Here is an 11,025-nt window from a genome sequence, read left to right as displayed (position 1 = left end):
AGGAAACATGCATTTATTAAGCCCCTACTATGTGCCAGGCACTGTGCTAAGAGATTTACAAATACGATCTCATCTGACCCTTACGATAACCCTGAGGTAGGTGCTACTTTACAGATGAGAAGAGTGAGGCAGACTAGAGTTTAAGTGATTTGCCCATGATGGCACAGGCAGGAAATATCTGAGGGTGGATTTGAACTCAAGTCTTCCTGACCCCTGTGCCACCTATGGTTCATGTACACATCTTGATAGATGCATTCACAACTATTTTATAGCATCTGTAGCTGTTTTTAATGGGATTTTTCTGTCTAGCTCTTCCTTCTAGGTTTTGTGTATGATATACAGGAATGGTGATGATTTATATGGCTTTATTTTATATTTTGGGACGTTAATGAATTGATATTTCAATTATTTTTTGGTTGACTCTTTAGAGTTATCTACATAAATCATCCTATCATTCACAAAAGTGATAATTTTGTTTTCTCTTTGTTTTTCCTTATTCTTCTAATGTATCTTTCTTGTCTTACTCTAGTAGGGGTATTTGGAGCATGCCCAGTTTGCTTAACATGGAGGTACTCTGAGGCGCATGTCTTAGGCACACCTAGGTCGTGTGACACAGAGCTACTTTGTCCCCTACCACATAAGTGGACATAACCCCCTTTGGTCGGCTGTGAAGCCAGCAAAGTCTCTTTCACTCAAAGCTCCAGAGCCACCCCTGAACTAGGAGGGATGATACTTTTCCCCTCTTTTACTCCAGATCCTAGAAACATATAACAATGACTACCTTGGCCTCCACTGCCAAGGTTAGATATTGAACCTCTACCCCTCCCCCAGGGTTCCCCAGTCTCCTTAAGGGGGAGGGAAGGTTGGTGGCGTATCTAGGCTCTCTGCAAATGGCTCTAGTTCCCAATAATGGGGTTCCCTTTAACTGTAAGAGGGATCCACTGAACCCCCGTTCCATTTAGACGGATTAGCTTTTATGAAGGAATATTTATTTGGAAAAGCTTGATTATGAATATACAAACTTACTCTCCAACGTATGGGGCTTAATCCTCCTCCCTTCTTTTACAGCTGAAGTCTCTAAGGCAGAGAAGGGAATTAGGTTCATTAGGCTCAGTTCCTACAGAGCACAGTCCCAAGTCCCAAATCCGGTTCAAGTCTCAAACACTCTGGCTTCTCCAGGCTTCCTGCTGGTCTCCAGGCTGGATGGCTGGCTACATCATCCCACGTAGAATCCTGGCTGCAAGGTGAGGTCCTCCCTGGGAGTCTGGCCACAAGCACCTGAAACTTGAGTTCGACAAACAACATAAAACAAATAATTTCTCAGAGGCAGGATAGATATATAGGGAGCTTTTCTTCATGTCAATGACTGCCTTGGGGCATAGATAGAGAAATGGAATCTTTGGGTCAAAAGATGCATTTTAGCATCTTTCTTTGCATAAATTTCAGATCGCTTTCCATAATGGGCATTCTCATGCGTAGCTCCATGAACAGAGCATTAGTGTGCCTGTCTTTACACAATCCCTCCAAAATCGACTATTTCCATCTTTGTTATCTTTGTCAAATGGCTGGCAGCCTGGATAAGAAGCCCAGCTTGACCTCGGAGTCTGGAAGGCACGAGTTCAGTTTCTGTTTCTGATTGAAACTGCCAGTGTGCCGTGGGCATGCCATTTCCCCTCTGATGCTTCCCTTCTTCACTTGTGAAATAAGGCTGTTGGCTCAGATGGTCTCTTCCAGCTCTCGATCTTTCCTCAATGGAACACAAGGTCCTTGAAGGCAGGATCGCTTCTTTTTTGTGTGTTCTATCCCCCAGCACCTGCCACAGCGCTTGGCACACAGAAAATCCTTAACAAAGACGTGCTGATTTGGTGAACTACCAGGTGAGTAGCCAGGATCCAGAAGTCCCCTTCTATTTCCGCCCTCTTAACCGGTTTAAGGGGGGAAATCACCTCTTTACGGAGATGAAGATTCCTCTCGTGAATGGATGAACATCTATTAGTTGCCTCCTGTGTGCCAGGCACTGTGCTGGAAGCTGGGGATAAAAAGCCCCAAATGAAACAGAACCTCCGCAAGGAGCTGATAGTCTACGGCGGAAGTTAAGAACCGATGGAAGAACGCCCAGAATATGGCTACCAAAGGAACACTACGTAATTTGGGAAAGAAGGCAGCAGAACACGCGGCTCAGCTAACCAGGATACAAGGGACGCCCGAGAGCAGCCCAGTGTAGGGACGGCTAAGCCACTCCTCGGAAAGGAGCCCCGCGGAGCCCCATCGTGGCTCGCGGTCGATACTGCGCGTGCTCGGGAGGGCCACAAAAGCTTTTCTGCTTCCGGACTCCATTTCCCAGAATGCCCATGAATTTGATGCCTTCGGGGCGGGGGAGGACGGGGAGTCCCCATTTCCCAGACGCGTCCCACAGCAGATCGTGGGGATGGGCCCTGAGGGAGAAGCCCCGGTCTGGCAGCTTAAGGCCGGACTTCCCGCTCCGGACTCCTGGTGAGTACCCCAGCCGCTGAGGGCGCCAGTGAGGGAGGGAGCTGGGGAAGAGGAGGACTGCGCCTGCGCAGTCCCAACTTCCTCTTCGATGGGGGCAGGGGAAGAAAGCGGGAGGGGAGGAGTGCGCATGTTCTGACCGATGGCCTCCACTCCCCTTGAACTGGAGGGGTAAGAGCGGATGCGAGCCCCTCCCTCTCCCTGCAGGGCGGGGGTGCTGTGATGAGTGTGTGCCCGCGCGCATGGCCCCGGGGGTGCAGGAAAAGCTATGCGAGGGCGTGGGTGGGTCTGTGTTGGGGGAGCAGGATTGTGTGCATGGGGGGCTGTCTTACACAGCCCTAGAGACATGTGCAAGCATAATTGTGATCGTGTGTGTGTGAATGAGCATTTATTAGTTTAATATATTAGAGTGTGGATGGAGGAGGCGTTTATGGGTAAGCTGTACCCTCGAGGGTCCGTGGGATGTGTGGGAGGTTAGGGGCTGGCCAGGGGTCTCAGCCCCTCCACACTTTGGTGTTTTTGGTGACTTGCTGTGGCCCAAAGAGTTCAATGCCAAGGGGCTGGCCATCTGCCAGCGTTTGACCTCTGCCCTTGATGTTAACATTAGGTTCTTGAAAATGATAAATGCTGTAGATGTGGGAAAATTAGAACACTAATGCATGGTTTGTGGAGTTGTGAACTGATCCAACCATTCTGGAGAGCAATTTGGAACTATGCCCAAAGGGCTATAAAAATGTGCATACCCTTTGACCCAGCAATAGCACTTCTGGGGCTATATCCCAGAGAGATCAAAGAAATGGAAAAAGGACCCATGTGTACAAAAATATTCATAGCAGCTCTTTCTGTGGTGGCAAAGAACTGGAAATTGAGGGGATGCCCATCCACTGGGGAGTGGCTGAGCAAGTTGTGGTATATGAATGTAATGGAAGACCATTGTGCTATAGGAAATGATGAGCTGGCGGACTTCAGAAATACCTGGAAAGATGTATATGAACCAACGCAGAGTGAAGTGAGAACCAGAAGAATGTTGTACACAGCAACAGCCACACTGTGTGATGACTGACTTTAATAGACGTAGCTCTTGTCAGCAATGCAAGGATCTAAGACAACTGGAAAAGACTCATGATGGAGAATGCTGTCCACATCCAGAAAAAGAACCATGGAGTCTGAATGCAAATGAAAACATACTATATGCTCTCTTTTTGTTGTTGTTTTGTTTTGTTTCTTCTTTCTTGTGGTTTCTCCAGTTGGTTCTAATTTTTTTTTTACAACATGACTAATGTGAAAATTTGTTTAATATGTATGTATAGCCTTCATCAGATTGCATGCCATCTTGGGGTGGAGGGAGGGGAGGGGAGGGAGGTGGAGAAAATTTAAGACTCAAAATCTTATGAAAGTGAATATTGAAAACTAAATATATTTTTAAAAAAATAGGTTCATGAAAAGCATGAAACTGATCACCTATCACCTTGTATGTCCAGGGCCTGAGTTACAGTGGGTGGTCATGAGGTAGGTTATGGCCTAGCCTGTAGCCTCCAGCCATTCTCTGGCCTGAGTAGCCCCTAGTGGAGTCCTGGGGGAGGGGAAAGCAGGGTCCAGCTGGGCTGAGGGTCTGAGCCTGAGGTTAAGTGACCTTGCCTTTGGGCCTCTGAGCCCCAGCTTCACTAGAAGGTAAAAGAGATGGATGATGCCCCCCTGGAAGGGGACCCCAGCCCAGAGAAGACACATGCCACAAGACTTTTCACTGAAGCTTCAGGACAGCATTGGCTGGGAGGAGCAAGTCTTTGGAACTCTGGACTTACAATGATTACTGATCGTCTTTTGGGGCAGAAAGGACTGCAGCTGAATGGGAGGGTGGATGGGTGAAGGAGAAATGTTGGTGGGGCAATGGAATCTGCCGGCTGTGGGAGATAGGAAAACACGCCTCAAGGGATCTTTCCACCTGACTTGCAGCTGAGAGCTATGTGTTGTCTTCCCCCCTAGAATATGAGCTCCCTGCAAGCAAGGACTATCTTTTCTATTTGCAAGGATGTTTTGCATATAGTAAGCATTTAAGGTTTTTTTTTGGGGGGGGAATTTATGCTTTTTTTTTTGGTGAGGCAGTTGGGGTTAAGTGACTTGCCCAGGGTCACACAGCTAGTAAGTGTTCTGTGTCTGAGGCTGGATTTGAACTCAGGTCCTCCTGATTCCAGGGCTGGTGCTCTATCCACTGTACCACCTAGCTGCCCCTTTTTTATGCTTTTATGCCAGGCACCGTGCTAAACACTTTGCAAATACTATCTCATTTGGTCCCCACAACAACCATGTGAAGGAAGTAGGTGCTGTTATTATCCCTACTTTACAGTTGAGGAACCTGAGAAAAACAGATGAAGTGACTTGCCCAGGGTCACAGAGCTATTGAGTGTCTGAAGCTGAATGTGAGCTCCTCTCTTTCTGACTCCAAGCCCAGGGCTCTATCCACCTTGCCTTCTAACTGTCTCACATAGAGGCTAGAGACAGGAAGATCTGAGTTTAAATCCTGCCTCAGCTACTTGGTAGCTTGTAATTCTGGGCAAGTAACCCAGCCTCGATGGGCCCGCTTCCGCCGTTGTTCAGGGGGAAGGCGGTTGTGGGAATCACCAGTCTCTGAGGTCTCTTCTAAGCGAAGCCTTTTCGTTTGCCTCTACCCACTCTGAAATCACATCAGGCCACCGCCCCAGCCTCTGCAGTCATGGTTTTAACCGACTGAGAGGTGGAGGTCTGAGGTCAAAACTGGAAAAACCCTTCAGTCCCATCTAATCCACCTCTCCCCTTGTTTACAAATGGGGAAACTGAGACCTGGGCAGGGCGCAACAAAGTGTTCCAAGCCTTCTGAATGGGGCTCAGGGTCAAAGGGAACCCCACGGAAGCCCAACTCCCCCGGAAGGCATGTTGGGAAGCCTCCACAGCAAGGACAGAGCCTGCAGGGCTGGAAGCGCCGGGCTGCCCCTACACTCCAGGGCCGGGAGGTTTCTGGGGACCGCAGGAAACCTCCCCAAAGACCGAACTTCCTGGCCACGCCGTGCACATCTGGAGAGGGCACGATGATGAGCTCCCCGAGCCCTGGAAGTATCCAAGGAGAATCCTCTCTGAATGGCATTCTGGAACTCCCCGTCCTTTTCACGCCTTTCCCCTCGTCTGGACTTTGGGTGCCGGCCGCCTCCATGGGCTGTCTCTGCGGCCTCCCTCCCTGCGCACCGTCCTCTTCGCCCCCAGCTCCCGAGGCCTCACACTAGATTGGTTCCTGCCGGGCCGGGACTCCGGGGGATACCCGTGGGGGGTGGGGGTCTCACCCTTCTAGTGGGCCCCTCCTTGAATGAAGGGGTAACCCCGCCAGGGCCAACGGTTTGCGCTGAGCAGGGGCCTTTCCAATACGCAGGCACAGAGGCTCTGTTGGGCGAGTAAACCTCGGACTCCTCGTGGTGAATGCCTGCAGCGGCGCATGCGCAGTGCGGGCCAGGAGGCGCCGTCCCGCTTCCGAACTCCATTTGCCAGAATGCACCGGGAGGCCCCTCAGGTGCGGAATGACGTAGACTTCCCATTTTGGGAATCGTTCTTCCGGGTGTCAGAAGGCCAAGGCCGTGTCCCTTCTAGGAGGCCAGACTTGCAGCCCGGTGCTCCGGGGGCGGCTCGAGGGGCTGAGCCGGCGCGTGAGTGCAGACGGGAGGGCCTGAGGGAGGGAGTGCGCACGCGCAACGTCCCCCGCCGACGCCTCCCCCATCCCTGCGCACGGCCCTTGGGCTCTCCCGGACGCCTCCTGCGGGCGAGTCAGTGCGCAGGCGCAGCGTCCTCTCCCGCTTCCCGCCCCCTCCGGGCCGTGCTCTCGGAGGCGTGCCTGGTCGGGGAGTGAGTGGCGTCTAGTGCACGCACAGGGTGGCTTACGTGTGCACGCGGGTATGCTCCCGTGGAGGAGCGTGGGGCCTCCGGGAACGCGCGCGTGTATGTGCTTGCACGTGGGAGTGAAATTTCCAGGAGTGGGCCGCGTGTCCGTGTGATCTGCCACGCGGGACGGCCTGTTCTGGAGAGTTTGGCGTGGATTCTCTGCGGAGGCCCGATTTCTCCTCCCCAATCCCCCCCCGTGCCCTGCCCCCTCCTAGCTTTTCCTGCGGATCGCCGGCTCCTGCCCCTCTTTCTGCCGCGGACCCCCCTCCAGAAGACCCTCCAGACCCTCGGCCCCTCCCCTCTTTTCTCAGCCCACTCTGGGCCTCCCATGGGCAGTGTTCCCTCCTCCCTTGGCCAGAGTGACCCAGGCCGGGGTCTTGTCCGAGCCCTGGGGTCTCCGAAGCGTTCCAGCATCCCCCTCCCCACAGTAGTTGCCCCTGCCCTCTCTGCTTCTTCAGCTCCTTCTCAAAGGTTGATGAAGAGCCTACTGTGTGCCAGGCACTGGCCCTGCCCTCAAGGAGCTTACGCTCTAAGGGCAGGCTGCTGGCATGAAGAGGGGTCGGGGAGAGGTGTCACCCTCAGCCTGCCTGCAGCCTGAGCCAGGTTAAAACGCAATTGGGAGCTAGTTAACCCAGTGAAAATACCTCGGACCACGGGTGTGTCAGCTCGGGCTTCAAGTCAGTCCGCATCCCACGAGGACCCCTTCTCTTTGAGTGTGACCCCACTCCTGCAGAAGGGGACGTTCTGGTTGGGATCAAAGCGGGCAAGCCAGGGAGTGGAGCCGAGGAGGGGGGCGGCCAGAGAGAATGCCCAGAGCCAAGAGGGGAGGGGTTTGCTCCTGGAGCTCCCAGGGGTGGGTGGAGAGGAAGGGAAGAAGATGGGGAAGGTGTGAAGGGCTTTGGAGGCCCAACAGCATTTTGTGTTTACTCACGGAGGTAGGAAGAAGCCACTGGAGTTATTGAGGGAGGGCTTGGCACCACCTCACCTGCACTTTAGGAGTATCGCTTTAGTGGTTGAATGAAAGGTTAATTGGAGTGAGGAGAGTCTTGAGGCAGGCAGACCCGGCAGGAGACTTGAAGTAATCCAGGTATGACGTGATGAGGGCTCGTGCCAGGGTGGGCAACGTCAGGGATGGTTCATGGGAGGAGAGTAGGCTGAAGAAGTGGGTGGTCAGGACGCCTGAGGGAGGTCAGTATGTGGGTTGAAGTTCCGTAGTATGAGGGCAGGGATTGAGGAGGAGAGAAAAATTGTGAGCTATGGACCAGGCTCATTGAGGAAGGAAGGGGAGTGACCCAGGGGTCTCTAGACAGCAGCTACCGGGATTTTAATTGGGTCGTAGATGTGAATAGCATGAACCTCGAAGGAGGGAAGGTCACTGAGTAATGGAGGAAGGGGGAGAACCTGCAAGTGGCAATGGGAAGCAAGGTATGTTCCATCTTGACCAGAGAGCCAAGACAAATGAGTAAAGGTGCAGCCGGTACCAGAAAGGGTGGCCAGGCAGTCTGCGTCACAGGGGGGAGCCAGGTTTAGTAAAAGCTAGCAGATGGAAGGAGTGGAAGAGGAAAAGATTTAGGCTGATGGGAAGTTTGTTGTCTGTGAAACAGATATTCCGGGGGATTGGAACTTTGGGGTGGGAGAGTGTGGTAAATGAGAATATACAATCTAGGGGAGCATGGGAATCCTCATCCTTCTCACTTCCCCTAACTCCTTGGCCCTCTTCTCTTTCCTCTCTACATTCAGTACTCCTGTTGGCCTTAGCTCACATGAGCTTAATTGGTTTTAATTAATTTTAAAAATTTTATAAGCATGTATTTTATCTTCCTCCCAATTTATCCTCCAGCAATTGAGAAAGAAAATAAAAACAAACCCCACTTTTTTTTTTTTAACACATGCATAGTCAAGCAAAACATCCCCACCCTGGCCAGTCCAAAAACATGTCCTGATTCCATCATTTCTTCAGCAGGAGGTGGACCGGCTACTTCATCTTCCCTCCTCTGAAATCTTGGCTTATCAATTGCATTGGTCAGAGTTCTGAAGTTGTTCATAGTTGTCTTTAGAGTGTCGTTTTTGTCTGAATTGTTTTCCTACTTCAGCTTCCTTCCCTCTGCATCATTTTGTACAAGACCTCCCAGGTTGTTCTGAAACTGTCCCTTTTGTTATTTCTTATGGCAGCACGACAGTCTCCTGTTACATGCATAGACCCTATCTTGTTCATCCATTTCCCAGCTGATGGGCATCCCCTCGTGTTCCCGTTCTTTGCCATTATGAGATGAGCTACTCTAAATGTTTTTGTACATATGGGTCCTTCCTTCTTTGTGCTCCTTGGGGTGTAGATGTTGTAGTGGTACTGATGGGTCCAGGGATTTGCATAATATAGTATGTGCTTGGGCACAGTCCTGGAATCTAATTGTCGCCTCTGTCCTGATTACTCTCAGTCCTGATTTTCCTGAGTTCCCCTCCTGTTTTAGCAAGTACTTAATTGCACATTACAATCTGAAGGTCCCATAGGAAGCTCAGACTCAATATGATTTTCATCGCAAGCCCTCCCTCTTTTACCCGACCTCTGTTACTGCCAAGAACATCACAGCCCTCCCCATTGCTAACTGATTGCTGTCCTCAGCTCCTCACATTCCCCACCTCCACCTGTTCAGCCCATTGGCAGTTCTTGACTTTCCTCCCTCCTTGCTCACTCTTGAATCTGTCCCCTTCCCTCCACAAGCTGTCCCTTCATTCAGGTCCTCATCCTTTGTGTGGATCATGGTCGTAGCTTCCGATTTGGTCCCCTTGCCTCAAGCCCCTCCGTTCTCCAGTCCGTCCTTCACACAGCCACACTGATCTTCTCTAGCGCGAAACTATGTCACTCCTGTTCGCGAAGCTCCCTCGGCCTCTGTTACCTTTAGGATTCTTCACCCAGGGATCTTGGATTTGTTTTTAAAAACAAAACACTTCGATAATGCATTTCGATATGAATGGTTTCCTTTGTAAGTCCTATGCATTGTATTTTAGGCATTTAAAACAGTTGTTCTGCGCTGGCTTCCATAGGCGTCATTAGATTGCCAGATGGATTCACAACTAGAGAAGAGAAATGCCTCTATTAGGCGCCGGCCCCAGCCTTCCTTTCCTTATTCTTTAGGCCTTTCCCTCCCACAGCGGTTCAGCCGCCCTGGCTGTCTTCGTGTCAAGGATGCCCTCCCTTCAGGACTCCGTTTCTGCCCCAGAGCCTTTGCCAAGGTCCCTACTGCCTCTGCCCCAGTGATACCTTTTGTATGTTCTTGTATTATGGATGCATAGTTCCTCTGGCTAGATTATAAGCTCCTTGAAGGCAGGGATAGTCTTCTACTTTGTGTCTCTGTCCCCAACACCTGCCTCAGTGCCTAACACATTGGAGACCCTAAGTAAATGCTTGTTAACTGATTGTTAATCTGTGGGCCATATGTGGGCACCTGTGTTTGGAGTGGGGGGTGTGTGTGTGTGTGTGTGTGTGTGTGTGTGTGTGTGTGTGTGTGTGTGTATGTGTGTGTGAAGGCTATGAATGTGCTTGAGTGTGTGTAAGCTTAAAGGTCAGTTGTATGTGTGTAGGGGTCAGGACAGGGGCCCAAACACACCTTGCCGAGCCCGCAGCTTGGCTGTAGGGAGCAGGACTGTTTTCCCAGGCCCGGAGAACACCGGTTAGCTCTGTAGCCGCCCCCCACCCCCCATCTGTGCTTCTGTTGTAAGGCTCTGGCACAGGACCAAGAAGGTGTGCCCAGTGGCTGGGTCGCCTGTCCACAGGCCAGGAGCCCTCTCCCACCCTCTTGCCGACTCTCTCCTGGGTACTGTCTCACTCACTTTGGAGGTGGTTCTGCTGGATGAGCCCGCATCCTGTGGAGGTCAGGCATGTTCTCTGTGCTCCCCCTTCCTGCCTGTGAGGGCCCCTCTTCTCCCCATCCATGGTCCCCTTCAGCCCAAGGACTCCAGTGCACAAGCAGGTCAGGGGAAACCCCACTAGATATCTTTTCTCCTTTGGCTCTTCTGCCCCATTTGAGTACTGATTTTCCAGTGTGGCTTGGGTTGGCATCAAGTCAGTATGCATTTGTGAATTGCCTACTACTAGGTGCTTTGCTGAGCAGTGGGGAGACAAAGAAAGTGAAAACCAAGCAGTCCTGCCTCCTGATGAGCTTCTGGTCTGATGGGAGAGAAATACCCCAACATTTTTGTGCAGATGAGACCCAACGGGAGAGGCTGGAGACAGTCTCTGAGGGAAGGCAGTGGCACTAAGGGGCATCGGGGAAGGCTTCTTACAGAAGCTGTGGCTTTAGCTGAGGCTCCAGGGAAGCACAGGAAGCCCCAGCCAGTGACACTGAAAGGTTTTGGAGGATGTGTGAGGAGCCTCTGGTTATTGGTTATCGGTCCTGCTGATTCCACTGCCCTCTCTCCAGCGTAGAGTGCCAGGGGAGGAGAACAAAGCTTGGTTGGGAAGGTTGTTTGTTTTTTTTTTTTTAAATACTAAGAAGATTAAGGCTAAAAAGGTTATTCTGCATTTTAGACTTACGAGGGTTTAGGGTCTGTGCCCTCTAAGTGTGGCCTTCATCAGATGGTCGCCCCTCTGTCTACCTGCCACTGGTTCATTCTCTTATTCATTCTCATCTTGGCTTC

The 11,025-nt window shown here is 51.5% G+C and overlaps 1 protein-coding gene and 1 long non-coding RNA gene across 2 annotated transcripts in view; both read left to right on the top strand.

Moving 5' to 3' along the window:
* Nucleotides 1-1,669: 1,669 nt before the first annotated feature.
* LOC144457459 (uncharacterized) lies at nucleotides 1,670-3,689 on the top strand. The gene is made up of 2 exons (XR_013486770.1): nucleotides 1,670-2,493; nucleotides 3,435-3,689. It is a non-coding gene; the product is annotated as an uncharacterized LOC144457459 (long non-coding RNA).
* Nucleotides 3,690-6,060: 2,371 nt separating this feature from the next.
* LOC110198114 (uncharacterized) overlaps nucleotides 6,061-11,025 on the top strand; it is a 28,144-nt gene continuing 23,179 nt past the window's right edge. The window contains exon 1 of the mRNA XM_020972281.2: nucleotides 6,061-6,158. The gene's annotated coding sequence lies outside the window, so the exon portion shown is untranslated. The remainder of the gene's footprint in view (nucleotides 6,159-11,025) is intronic.

This window comes from Phascolarctos cinereus, unplaced genomic scaffold (genome assembly GCF_003287225.1).
Source record: "Phascolarctos cinereus isolate Bilbo 61053 unplaced genomic scaffold, phaCin_HiC Scaffold_5;HRSCAF=322, whole genome shotgun sequence".
Lineage (NCBI taxonomy): Eukaryota > Metazoa > Chordata > Mammalia > Diprotodontia > Phascolarctidae > Phascolarctos > Phascolarctos cinereus.
This window is presented reverse-complemented; position numbering and strand designations above follow the sequence as displayed.